Source organism: Haliotis asinina, chromosome 5 (genome assembly GCF_037392515.1).
Source record: "Haliotis asinina isolate JCU_RB_2024 chromosome 5, JCU_Hal_asi_v2, whole genome shotgun sequence".
Taxonomy (NCBI): domain Eukaryota; kingdom Metazoa; phylum Mollusca; class Gastropoda; order Lepetellida; family Haliotidae; genus Haliotis; species Haliotis asinina.
The window spans coordinates 43,225,381-43,237,522 of record NC_090284.1 but is presented as its reverse complement, the minus strand read 5'-3'; positions in this window follow the sequence as shown (position 1 = coordinate 43,237,522).

Below are 12,142 nucleotides of genomic sequence, written 5' to 3'. Positions count from 1 at the left end.
CAATTTCCCTACGCTGACTTCATACTGTCTTTCCTTCGCTAGGTGACGTGTAAATTCTCACGGTGTAAACGTCAAAGAACTAACACAATCAACACCGATGTTCAACATGCCTTGATTATTGGAAGGATATGTTGCTTACATTAATTTTGATGAGAAGATGGAGACCTCCAAAATGTTATGCTGAAGATCAGTGGGTATTTTTCACCGGATCCATCAGAAATGTCTAGAACATGGGATGAGTTTGGCAGGTAAGAGTCCTATGGCTAGTCATTTGGGTGATATATATTTACCCTTTTCTTCGTCCTTATCTAGTTTGTTCCAGGTTGTGTGTTAGTTTTGTAAGGCTGGTCATGCGCTTTTGGTGGCATGGAAACCTTGTCAGAAAATTCTGCCCCTGCGAAGCAAATGCCAACGTATGAAGAACCTTTCGGTCAGGTCATTATTGATTGTGTTGTTTCTTGCATAAAACAAAGCCTGTAATCAGTATATGTTGACATTCTTCTGCGCTTCAAACAGATTCCCGGAAGCCATTCCATTGAGGGAAATTACCCCGCCTGATTTCGTTAAGGCTTTGATCAAGTCCATCATGATGCTTGGATAAACAGAAGAGGTTCATTTTAAAATGGGGCCTAATTTCATGTCAGGGTTGTTTCGTCAGGTCATTTTGGAGCTGGATGAACAGGCCAAGTCCTCTTCCCTATCATCACGAAGTGCACGATTCCATTAGATTTACTGCTTTAAAGCTGGGATAAAGTGGGGCGAAGACATTCGTTTGTTGTTGCTGGGTGAACAACTCCTTCAGGAATTCTAATCGGAAGCATCATGGGCTCACAGTTAATAAAAATTTAATACTCCATTAGTTCTTATATCACATTTCAACCGCTTTTCCATTAATGTCAACCATACTGTCTCGTATTAGTTACTACACAATAATTACCGTGAAGATCTGAATTAGAACTGGTCTTCAGTAACCCATGCTTGTCGCTGGTTTCCACTAATGGCATCAGGTGGTCAGGCTGACATGTGGGTAGACAGAAACGCATTGTGTCATTCCATGGAATGACTGACCCAGGCTCGATTATATACAGACCGACGTCATACCTGGAATATTGTTGAAGAAAGAAGTGAAGAATGTAGTCACCGTACAGTGTACATATCTTGAAAGAAGTGCCTCTATTCTTTGAGGAGAAATACTGTTGGACGCTAATGAGAAATCGGTGTTTTCAATTCGGTATCCAATCTGTACCTGACAAGGAGCTATGTCAGGTCGAAAAGACCTCGAATCGCCCTTATTCCGCTGTTATGCAGGTAAGTCAGTACACAAGAAACTTTTGGAAAGATCAACCCTGCTGTACTCACGTCTACACAAAGGTGGGTGCTTTTTAGCCGTTCGCTGCTAAAATCTGTCGATGAAAGAACTTGAAAAACTACAAGGATTAGCTTCACAAAACTCACTTCACCTAAAGAAAATACATTACACATGCTGTCTGCATAATTATCACAATTACTTTGTGTATTGATCGAATTAAATTACTCTGGAAAGAGAATCCACAATCTCATTGCTTTTGCCCTTGATTTTCTCGATCACCTTCTTGCAAGGACAAACCAGATCTAATTAATTCGTGAATTTGTTTCTTCACAACACGAAGGTGGGCAGATTGTGAAAAGTGAACACCGAAAAAAATTGTTTTTAACACCTCAGAACTTTAAAGGCAGCCTTCTCACCCAAATCATCAAACTTCATATGTTTACTAGTTAACTGAACTGATTTCTGAGACAGATTCACCTAAAGGACAATAGCAATAACCTTTGATTACATTTTCAGATGATATTCCTTTCTTAGTTTCAAATGACACCACGTTTTCTTTGCAAGGAGTTAATACTGCATATTCAGCTTTCCTGACCGTCTATCAATCAAACGAAGACCTTGGCAGCTAGATCTTACAGATTGACAAGCGATGTGTAGCAACACCAAACTGAATGCTTAGTTACTTTCACACTAGTTCAGACAGGCAACTCCACTAGTACTCGAAATTTTAGTTCAAAGAGATGATACACAGTCCATTAATTTCAAATCTGATCCCTCAAGAAGTCATTGTTCTTGCAAATATACTATCCGAAAAAACAAACCCATAGGCGATTTGAACTATCAATTACCAATTGTGTTCAAACAAACGTCAAAAAATTAACGAAAGTGTTGATAACATGATTTTACACAACTGCACAAATGCAAAATCGATTTTACCTGAAAATGTTAATTTTGATGAGATTTCTTACAAAGATTAGAACGCAACAACGCAACGCAACAGAAATCACATTCCATACAGTTGAAATTGTGTAGCAAAGAGCATTCGCTGTCTGGCAATAAGAATCCAGATTACTTTCAGAAATTGGCATTTGTTTTGAAGGCGTTTCAAGGTCAAATCACTACGTCACATCTTGACGGCACGGAACATCGCCATTGAAAGAATCAATGCTAGAGATGACAATCTTCTTCAGGCGTCTGAATGTTAAATTGAGCAAGATACTATGGCTTGCAGCTCGTTGCAGCCAAACAGGTATAGCAAATGGCCGTCCCCGTAGCGGCAAACCTCGAATTACCACTGCAGCCCAAGATCAGTACATTTGGGTACTACAGTTGCGTGATCGTACTGCCACGGGTGAGAGCACAGCAGCCAGGGTGCCTGGACTTCAGAGGAGATCCGGTATGGAACAGGTTGAAAGAGATTGGTCTGAGAGCCAGGAAACCCGACATCGGGGTCGTGCAGCGTCGCGTCACCATCACACTCAGCTTCGCCGTTGTCTTAAAGTATCCACTTGGTTGTATAGACATTACCTTCTTCTAAGCTGTGCGTTAAGGTCTATTTATGGACGAATTATACATGTTTGAAATAAGAACATCGTCGCAACAGATTTCTCGTCTATGCGTTTCTTTTTTTGATAGTATATTTTCTACCGATAATGACGATTCTTGCAATGTTTTTGTTGCCTTCCCTAAAATACTTAGGCAGTTTGAATTCTAAGGAACAGTCAAATTTTAAAAGTCTGCTGAGTGTGCTTGGCCGAGTTTAGGTTGATGGTTGCATATTGCTTTTGCATGAACTGAATGAAGCCTGTCTGTACAGTGACCTTAACTGTATAATGTAGGGTTGGAGCGGGTACCCAGTATCTCTTGTGTCATCAGTTGATGATACGGCCAGGCTCTGCAACTTGTTAGATAACATTCCTGACATGTATGCTCATGCTTTCAATCACTAGTTTACTGGGTTAACTCACGAGTATTTACAGGAAGAAGTGATCCGGATGGTTTATTACTACTTGGGGAAAGACAAACACCTGTACTTTCATACGTTTACAGTTATCGGAGATTTATAGCTATGAGAAACTGATAAAATGTTCGTAACAGAAGCACACACATACCTAACATAAGTTTATATATTCAGGAGATTTCTACCTAGAGACAACTGTGGTTTCTAATCTTTGTGTGTTCAAGACTGACATCTGCTGCATTCTTTACATAGCGTCTGCAAGAACACAGGCAACACTTTATACCAATGTATGCTTTAACACGCAATCGCTAGTGCTTGAACGCTTCACGTAGCTATAAACCCTCCATTTATCACGATAATGACAATGCAATGACAATCGCAGATGATCATATTTACTTTAGAGAGGCCATTTTGATTTACTTTTGCAAACCGATATCACCAGAAAGATGCATGGCATGTAGAAAGTTCCGATGTCTTCTAGCGTTTGGAATATTTTTAAATGTACAAAACCAACATTGGCGTTATAGTCGTTAAGATAAGCTGGGAGAAAATAAGGTCGGTGAAAAATACACCATTTAAAAAATCAACCCAATTCGTCAAGACAAGAAAACGTGCAAGCGTTGTAATTATATTTTAATATCGTTGTTGTACGACATGCAGCCTTTTGACAAGCACATGAGGGAACGCCATGAACAAAATGGAGGCGCGGGAAGACCAGAAGCCTGTGATTCTGCATTTGGCTGGGTCGGATCGGAGTTCCTCACTCACCTACATGTAGATTATGGACATTCACACAGAAATATGAGTAAGAACGTAATGTTCGATGCTTGTCCTTATTATTACTTGTCCCGTGATGTTTTGTTCAGGTGAATAATTGCCTTACCTGTTGATGTGTTTGTGACGCCGTTCCGTTGTGAAAATGACTATGTTATGTGGAGGAATTCTGGGAGTTCCGCTGTAGACGTTGATCTGTAAGTTATCTCGTCTGAACAAGAACATCAAGTGATTCGCGACATGTCATCATGCAGTTTTGACACTATGACTAACTGAGTGAGTGTAGTTTTACGACACCTTAGCAATATTCCAGTCGTATGAAGGCGGTGGACACTAGAAATAGAATTTACATATTATACCCATGTGGGGAATCGAACTTGGATCTTCGGCATGACTAGCGAACGCTTTAACCTCTAGGCTATCCGCCTCCCTTGGACACAATGACTTTTATTAAGCAATCTATCATCTATATGACTATCGAGTCTGGACCAGACAACTCAGTGATCAACATCACGGGCATAGATCTCCGCAAATGGCATACCATAACATGTGTCAACACAGTCAGTCAGTAAGATCCTGTTAGACACCCCTTACATGAAGAGAGACTTCCTGAAGACGGAGTGTGTAGGAAGAGGGAAGCATGATCCAAGATGTACATCGGTCCCATGCGTGTACCTGTATTTCACATGTGGCAAATGCGTTTGAACAAAACCAAGCATACGTGCAAATTCTCTATCTTCCTATATCTACGAAACAAACCAGGTGTGAGAAGTCGCTACCCTCAACAGATGCTGGGATTAAAGTAACAGTCAAGGCTAACTGAAACATGAAATACCAGTTTCATATATCAGTACAACCATAACCTGATTCCATGGTTGCATTTCCTTGCCTTGTGTATTTAAAGAAACACTTCGTTGTTTGTTTGCCTTGTGATTGGTAAAACCGTCAATAGTGCAATGCAGGTTTGAGCAGGAAGCAGAAAAGGTGTTTGGCATGAACGTAGACTTGCACAAGTCTCTAACTTAAACATTAATATTTTAAATGAAAATTTCTAAAAAATAATAAATATCAGACTGTGGACCTAAGGTTCTGGAGTGTTCTCTTATCAAGACTTGCTTCTTCGGAGGATAGAATCACTATCCGTCCGTTGGTTCAGCATTCAGTACAGTCTTGGAGCAAGGCTAGCATGAGCGTTGCCAGAGGGTACCTCCACCTGGTAAATGACCTACGCTACAATGTTTTTAAGACACACTGACCCAAAGCGAGGGGGATGCCTCACCGCATGCCTGGAACACTGTGGTATCAAACGCTCCTCACGAACGTTAAACATTACCACGCTCCGTGCCATGGAGATCCACATCGATACAATTGGAAGCAGACCAGACTATTAGAGAATGGGAGGTGAAAACGAGGCGAGAGGTATGTTGCTTGTTTGAGGTGGGCTGATGCTTGGCAGGGTTGTATCAGAGGCAGGTACATCGGGGGTCGGGTTGCCAGGGTGGGGTGGAATTTGTGGTGGTAGGAACAAAATGCCTCGGATTACCGTAGAAACACGTGCAGGATCCCACGCGTTCGGAGATATCCTCCTACCGGAACTATCATGACGTCACTCACGATCAAATATGTTTTTTGCTTGACAACTCGCATGAGTTGACTCATTATATTGAAATTACTTTTAACACTCTCTCACAGCAAACTCTGGATAATTAAAAGAGTGACAAATAGGTCTCCTTTCACCATTACAGTATGTGAGGCATATATCTTTGACCCAAAGCAAAAGAAAATATTATGAGTCGTGGATGCCTAAAACTATTTTATTCTGATTAAACAGCGCTATACAAATGATCATTTCTTGTGGAAACCCAAGTATGATCGTTATGATTCCTACTGAACTTTACATGTATCTCCGCAGTCAGCCTTGATTTCTATTTTAGATTGCTCTGCTAATTCTTTTCTACGTAACAAGAGATAAAGGTAATTACTGACGTGCTTTCCGATATTTACAAGTTATAAAGACTAAAGACGGTTCAGTCAAATGTCAGATTTATTGAGGAGGCGGTGTTGTGCTTCGAAAAAATGTCAAGGATTGGCAATGAAGTCAAGTTTTCTTGTGGACACCTCTGCAGATCTCCGGAGTTCAAAAGGCCAACGGTGGCCTTGGGTAACGCAGCTCAATCTGGTGACAGAATCGTTGGATTCTGAAACTCTCATCGCCTCTGCCATCTTCATCGCTTTGGGGTTTTCTCCACACATTATGATGAAACTGAAATTCTATCAATTGAATACTCATTTAAATCTTACCCATGATGATCTGGGTTAGAATTGTTTTTTCACTATCCTATATTTATAAGAGGCGAATAGCGGGATCGGGTGGTCAGACTCGCTGATATCTATGCTCATGATCTCGATCACTGGATTGTGTGGTCCAGACTCGATAGTTTACAGATCGTCGATATAAAGCTGGAATATTGCTGAGTGCGGCGTTAAACTACAAACCAACCACCTTTTTAAGTCCATAGTAATAAAACGAGCGCGTTTTTTTCTTGTGTTGACCCACACTGATTTGTTGTAAGGAGTGACCACAAAGTCATTATCTGCTTGATGTACTCATGTTGGATCGACGACTGACCCGTTGACTTATCCTACCTACTCCTGAAGGTCGAAAGGACTACTTTTTTTAAAGAATAGTTACAATATTTCTACTGCGATATCCAAGTCCTTAGGTCAAAGGATACTGCTGACTGGGTGTGTTCTCGTTGTTACACAGTTGGGCAGTCTCCATGGTGTAGTGGTTAGAGCGTTCGACTGGGGAGCGGAAGGTCGCTTAGCGGCGCTTCTTACCGAAAAAAGTTAAAACATGGTACTTGGTTGTACAACATGTACAACAGTGCCTAGGCGGCCCAGAGACAGTATCATGTGTCTGCGTGGGTATTCATGCTTAACTGTGGCATGGTATCTCAGTGAGCTAGAGTTATAAAACCCGTTTAAGTCTGGGCTAGTACAAGCAGCCACACATACACTGGGCTAATACAAGCAGCCACACATACACTGGGCTAGTACAAGCAGCCACACATACACTGGGCTAATACAAGCAGCCACACATACACTGGGCTAGTACAAGCAGCCACACATATACTGGGCTAGTACAAGCAGCCACACATACACTGGGCTAGTACAAACAGCCACACATATACTGGGCTAGTACAAACAGCCACACATACACTGGGCTAATATAAGCAGCCACACATACACTGGGCTAGTACAAACAGCCACACATACACTGGGCTAATATAAGCAGCCACACATACACTGGGCTAATACAAGCAGCCACACATACACTGGGCTAATACAAGCAGCCACACATACACTGGGCTAATACAAGCAGCCACACATACACTGGGCTAATACAAGCAGCCACACATACACTGGGCTAATACAAGCAGCCACACATACACTGGGCTAGTACAAGCAGCCACACATACACTGGGCTAGTACAAGCAGCCACACATACACTAGGCTAGTACAAGCAGCCACACATACACTGGGCTAGTACAAGCAGCCACACATACACTGGGCTAATACAAGCAGCCACACATATACTGGGCTAATACAAGCAGCCACACATACACTGGGCTAGTACAAGCAACCACACATACACACGCATGCACATCGTCATATGAGTGAAATATTCTCAAGTAAGACGTTAAACCTCATTTAACTTCACCTGTTACACAGTTAGCTGGAGGTATAGAACTTTAGAGATACTTTTCTCGTGGCGAAGTTTAAAATGAATTCCCTTGAAGACACTTGATTGCGGATGCTGGTAGTTGGATGGCATTTTGAGTGACATTAATATGACATGTCGACGGACACTGCAAGTATTGATGTGATGCAAAGGAGATGGTGGAAGGAATGCTACTCTACCGACAAACAGTGACCATCATATGTCATAGCAAGCAAACGATCACAATAATATCGCCCACGATCCAAGTTAGTGAGTCCGTCAGTTTAGTTTTACGGCGCTTTTGGCAATAATCCAGCAATATCACAGCGGGGTGACACCAGAAAGGGTGTCGCACATTGTGCCCATATGCTGAATTGATCTCGAGTCTTCGGCGTGACGAGCGAACCCTTTAACCATTGTGCTTTTCTTCATATAAGATCTTACCTGTGAGATTTGTTTACAGACGTTACATCGATACAAAAAGATACTTTTACATACTTCTGCGTATACCCACAGCATTAATGAAAACCGAGGTATTAAGCAGCAGTAGCTGAAAATAGCCCGTGTTCACAGACAAAATTATGGAATCTGCGCCAATAAAAATTGGGGCGGTGGGTAGACATAGTGGTTGAAACGTTTACTCGTCCAGCCGAAGGCCCTGGTTCGATTCCCCACATGGGTACAATGTGTGAAGCCCATTTCTGGTCTCCCCAGCCGTGATATTGCTGGGATGTTGCTAAAAGAGGGGCGTAAAACTAAACTCACTCACTCACACCAATAAAAATATGAAATGGTCAGTCCCTAAGCCCTCCTGCTAACAGTTTATCTTCTTAACATAACGTTTTCAATGGTTGATATCAGTGAGCCATACAGATTGATATCGAATATCTGTTTTATGGCTTATGACAGCCGTTAGATTATGTTGTTATCTCGTAGACACGTGGAGTGTTAAAACTAGTTCACTACACACATTCCTCCTAACGCCACATGAAATATACTTATGAGATTAATGTTAGGGGAATGTGATGGAATGCAGAAACTGGAGTAAACCCATCTCATTCGTAAACCAGATATTTCATTATTAACTATACTTCTAACTAAATTCACCTGCTGGCCATTTGGCAGGAACTAAGTATAGTCATCTTATTCAAAACTTGACAGCTAATAGTATGTAAAACATTCCAAATCGGAACTTTTTTCTCAACTGAAAAAAACCCAAACATGTTACGCTGGATTAAATCTGACATTTTGATTGCCAAAGCCGACAGGTGACGAAAAGTGCCATTCGTGGTTGGGTGCGGTTGAAGAGCTGATCTTCTGTACCTGTTCGGAAAAGACGGACTGGCTGTGTAAGGAGTTGTCGGGAACATGGCGGTGTGTTCGATTAGTATGAATTACCAAGGCGAGGTCGGGTATCATAACACGTGCTCTAAATGCCAGTCTTTGTTTTCACATTCAGATGTGTTTGATTCCGAGTTTCCACAGGTTCTCTGCAGTAGGGGTAGACGGTAGTTCAAGAGCAGCGATTATGGTCATTCGCCGATACCGTGAATAGAGGTGAAAGAATGAGTGACTGGTGTTTTACGCCGCGCTTAGCAATATTCACGCAATGATTTGGTGACACCAGAAATAGGCTTCAAACAACTGAACAGCTGTCGGTTTGAAACACTGCCATTAACAAAGTGCTACATTATACGACCTGTGTGAGTGTATGATGAAAATAGAGCCCTGGGCGATCTTTTCGTTGCGAGAGTGGGGATAACTTTACTTTTGAAATGATATAAGCGTCGGTCTGACTGTTCGACTTCCGATCTGGTTCCCTACTCAATGTGCGCTGCGACAACTTGCTACATGTGAAGACAGAGTCCAGCATACACGTTGCCCTGCTGCATCTTCATTGAAAAAACGATCGTTTATGACGAAAACCTTTTAACTGACACGTGTTTTGCAGAAATTCTTAGTTAGGAAAGCGTCATTTGTTTGATTTCCAAGTACAATACAAATTGACACGACAGAAGATAACTCACCTGTCATATAGTTTGGATTTGGCTGACATCGACTTCCCTTTGCAACCATGGGCCATAATAGACCGTGTGGATTGAGCAAGATCCATACAACAGCTCCTGGTGTTGTTTACAGTGAGTGAGCGAGTTTTGTGTGGTATTCAGCTATTTACTGTATTATCACGATGTGCATGTCTGCTGACTGTGACAGGAAAGCTCTAATTGATGCACTAACAACGTTGATGAAACCACTGAACACGGTTGCTTTGCAGTGATTCATTTTTCAAGCGAGGCCGCTGACTCCGATTAGAGAGAATCTAGGATTCGAACTAAAAATCTCAAGAAACAAACGGGCATTGATCGCCTAGATGGAACGCAACAGTGTCCATAAAAACAGACAACCAGATCAGTCAATGCACCTGGTTACATTAAACCAATCGTGACCAACTCGTGTTATTCCGGGACAGGACGAATAGTTCCATGTCTCCTTGTTGGAGGTTACGATAGGGGCATTTAACACGGTCGCCATCTTGGTTCGTTTGGGGAGGCAGCTGTGAGGATGGTTCGCGTGCGCGCGTGCGCTCAAACGGCCGCGTCGTTCAGGATCGAGCGCTCGCTGACGTTCGCGGGCACTCATGGGCACTCGTAGTTCTGAACATGCTTCAGCCCTGGCAGTGTGTGAGACTAGGTTCATGTATCAATGACTTGGGCGGTGAGTATTGGTTCGGGTAAGAGAGAGACGTCCGGAGCCACACCGTTATCATATACAGCCGCGAAGTATCGTCGCCCGTTATACTTACCGTACTATCGTAACCAAACACACCCAAAAAAGACAATTCTCTTGAGTGAGACAAAACAAGCCCCAGGTACTACTTGTGTTCCCAAAACACTAACCATGTCCCACATCAAGCTTCCCTGTTGTGAGACCAGCCCCTTCAAACTGAAATTTCTCTAATCATTCCATATGAATCGGATATTGTGTTTACCTGAGGAAAACCAACTGGGCCCATGGTAGTCTGGATTTCCACAGCTTCATAAGAAAGTCTCAGGGGCTCCATTTCATTATATTTTTATTTTTTTTCATGATGAGCTTTTTTATTTGTAAAATATGTTCACTTCAGAGACTCGTTGTCTCGGGACAAACCAAAATGATTGTATTGAAGGCGAAATGTTGTCTACGCTAAAGAGTTCGATTCTCGTGTAATGCTGCCGAGCGTAATACATTTTCCATAAAGATCAAGGTTGTTCATTTTATAGTGAGCATAGACCCTTTTGTCTGTAGGTATATATAAAACTACTATAGTTCTATAAACAGCTAAGTTAATTATGTGTCGGCGATGTGACATCAACATCACATGAACAGGAACCTATGTGAATCAGTCTGAGCTGCAGAAACCGTTCCATGACCTTTACATGCTGCAGCCCAAAAAGACAAAGGCACTTACTCTCTTTCATGCATGTCTTTAATTCAGTCCTTGGTCTTGAAATGGCCGTGATGGTTTTCGGCTATATGTGGATGGTCATGAGTAATGCGAAACATTCTGCTTTGATTTCTTTATACGGGTTATATATCATCCTTAGCACAGTTTCGTGCCAGTCTCTTCCTCTTCTTGCGCTCAGGATAGAGATGTTGCCCTAGGCTCTGTCTGCGCACTGAGTGGCACCCCATCTAGCTATATATCAGAGAGTCCTAGCAACACCGCACCGCACACTTGGGGATCTGATCTTGTGGCATCTGTACCTGATATTCCGTCTGAATGATGGCATAGATCAGGTGTGATGAGTGGAGGAGTTATTGCGTGAACGGTGGAAGAAATCCTTTGTGATGGGAGCCAGTATCGTATGTGATGAGTTGAAGAGAGCATTTGTGACTCAGTATCGTATGGGGTGGGTAGTAGAGATCCTTTGTGATGTGTATCAGTATCGTATGAGTGGAAGTGATCCTTTGTGACGTGTGTCAGTATCGTATGTGATGGGTAGAGGAGATCCTTTGTGATGGGTGCCACTGCGATGTGTGATGTGTGATGTGTGACGTAGCGACGTGTTTGTCAGTGTCTGGTTATACATGGCGTCGGTCTTTGACTGCTTGTGCTGGCCCAGGCGAATAAAGGTTTTATAATACTGGCTAAGTGATATAGCATGTCGAAGGTAAATATCAAAGTATGTTGACTCCGACCTGACGATTTCTACGTTCATTTCGAACACTGTGCATAGAAACATGCGTTATCCTATTTTAACATCTGTTATGGTATGACGAAAACCATTTCCTGGGACAGTGAATTTACTTGAATATAACAGTTCAGTTTCCACCGCTAAAAAGTAGGCTGGAATTAGCTGGTTAGTTTAAAAACAAAAACGATAGATACATGAAG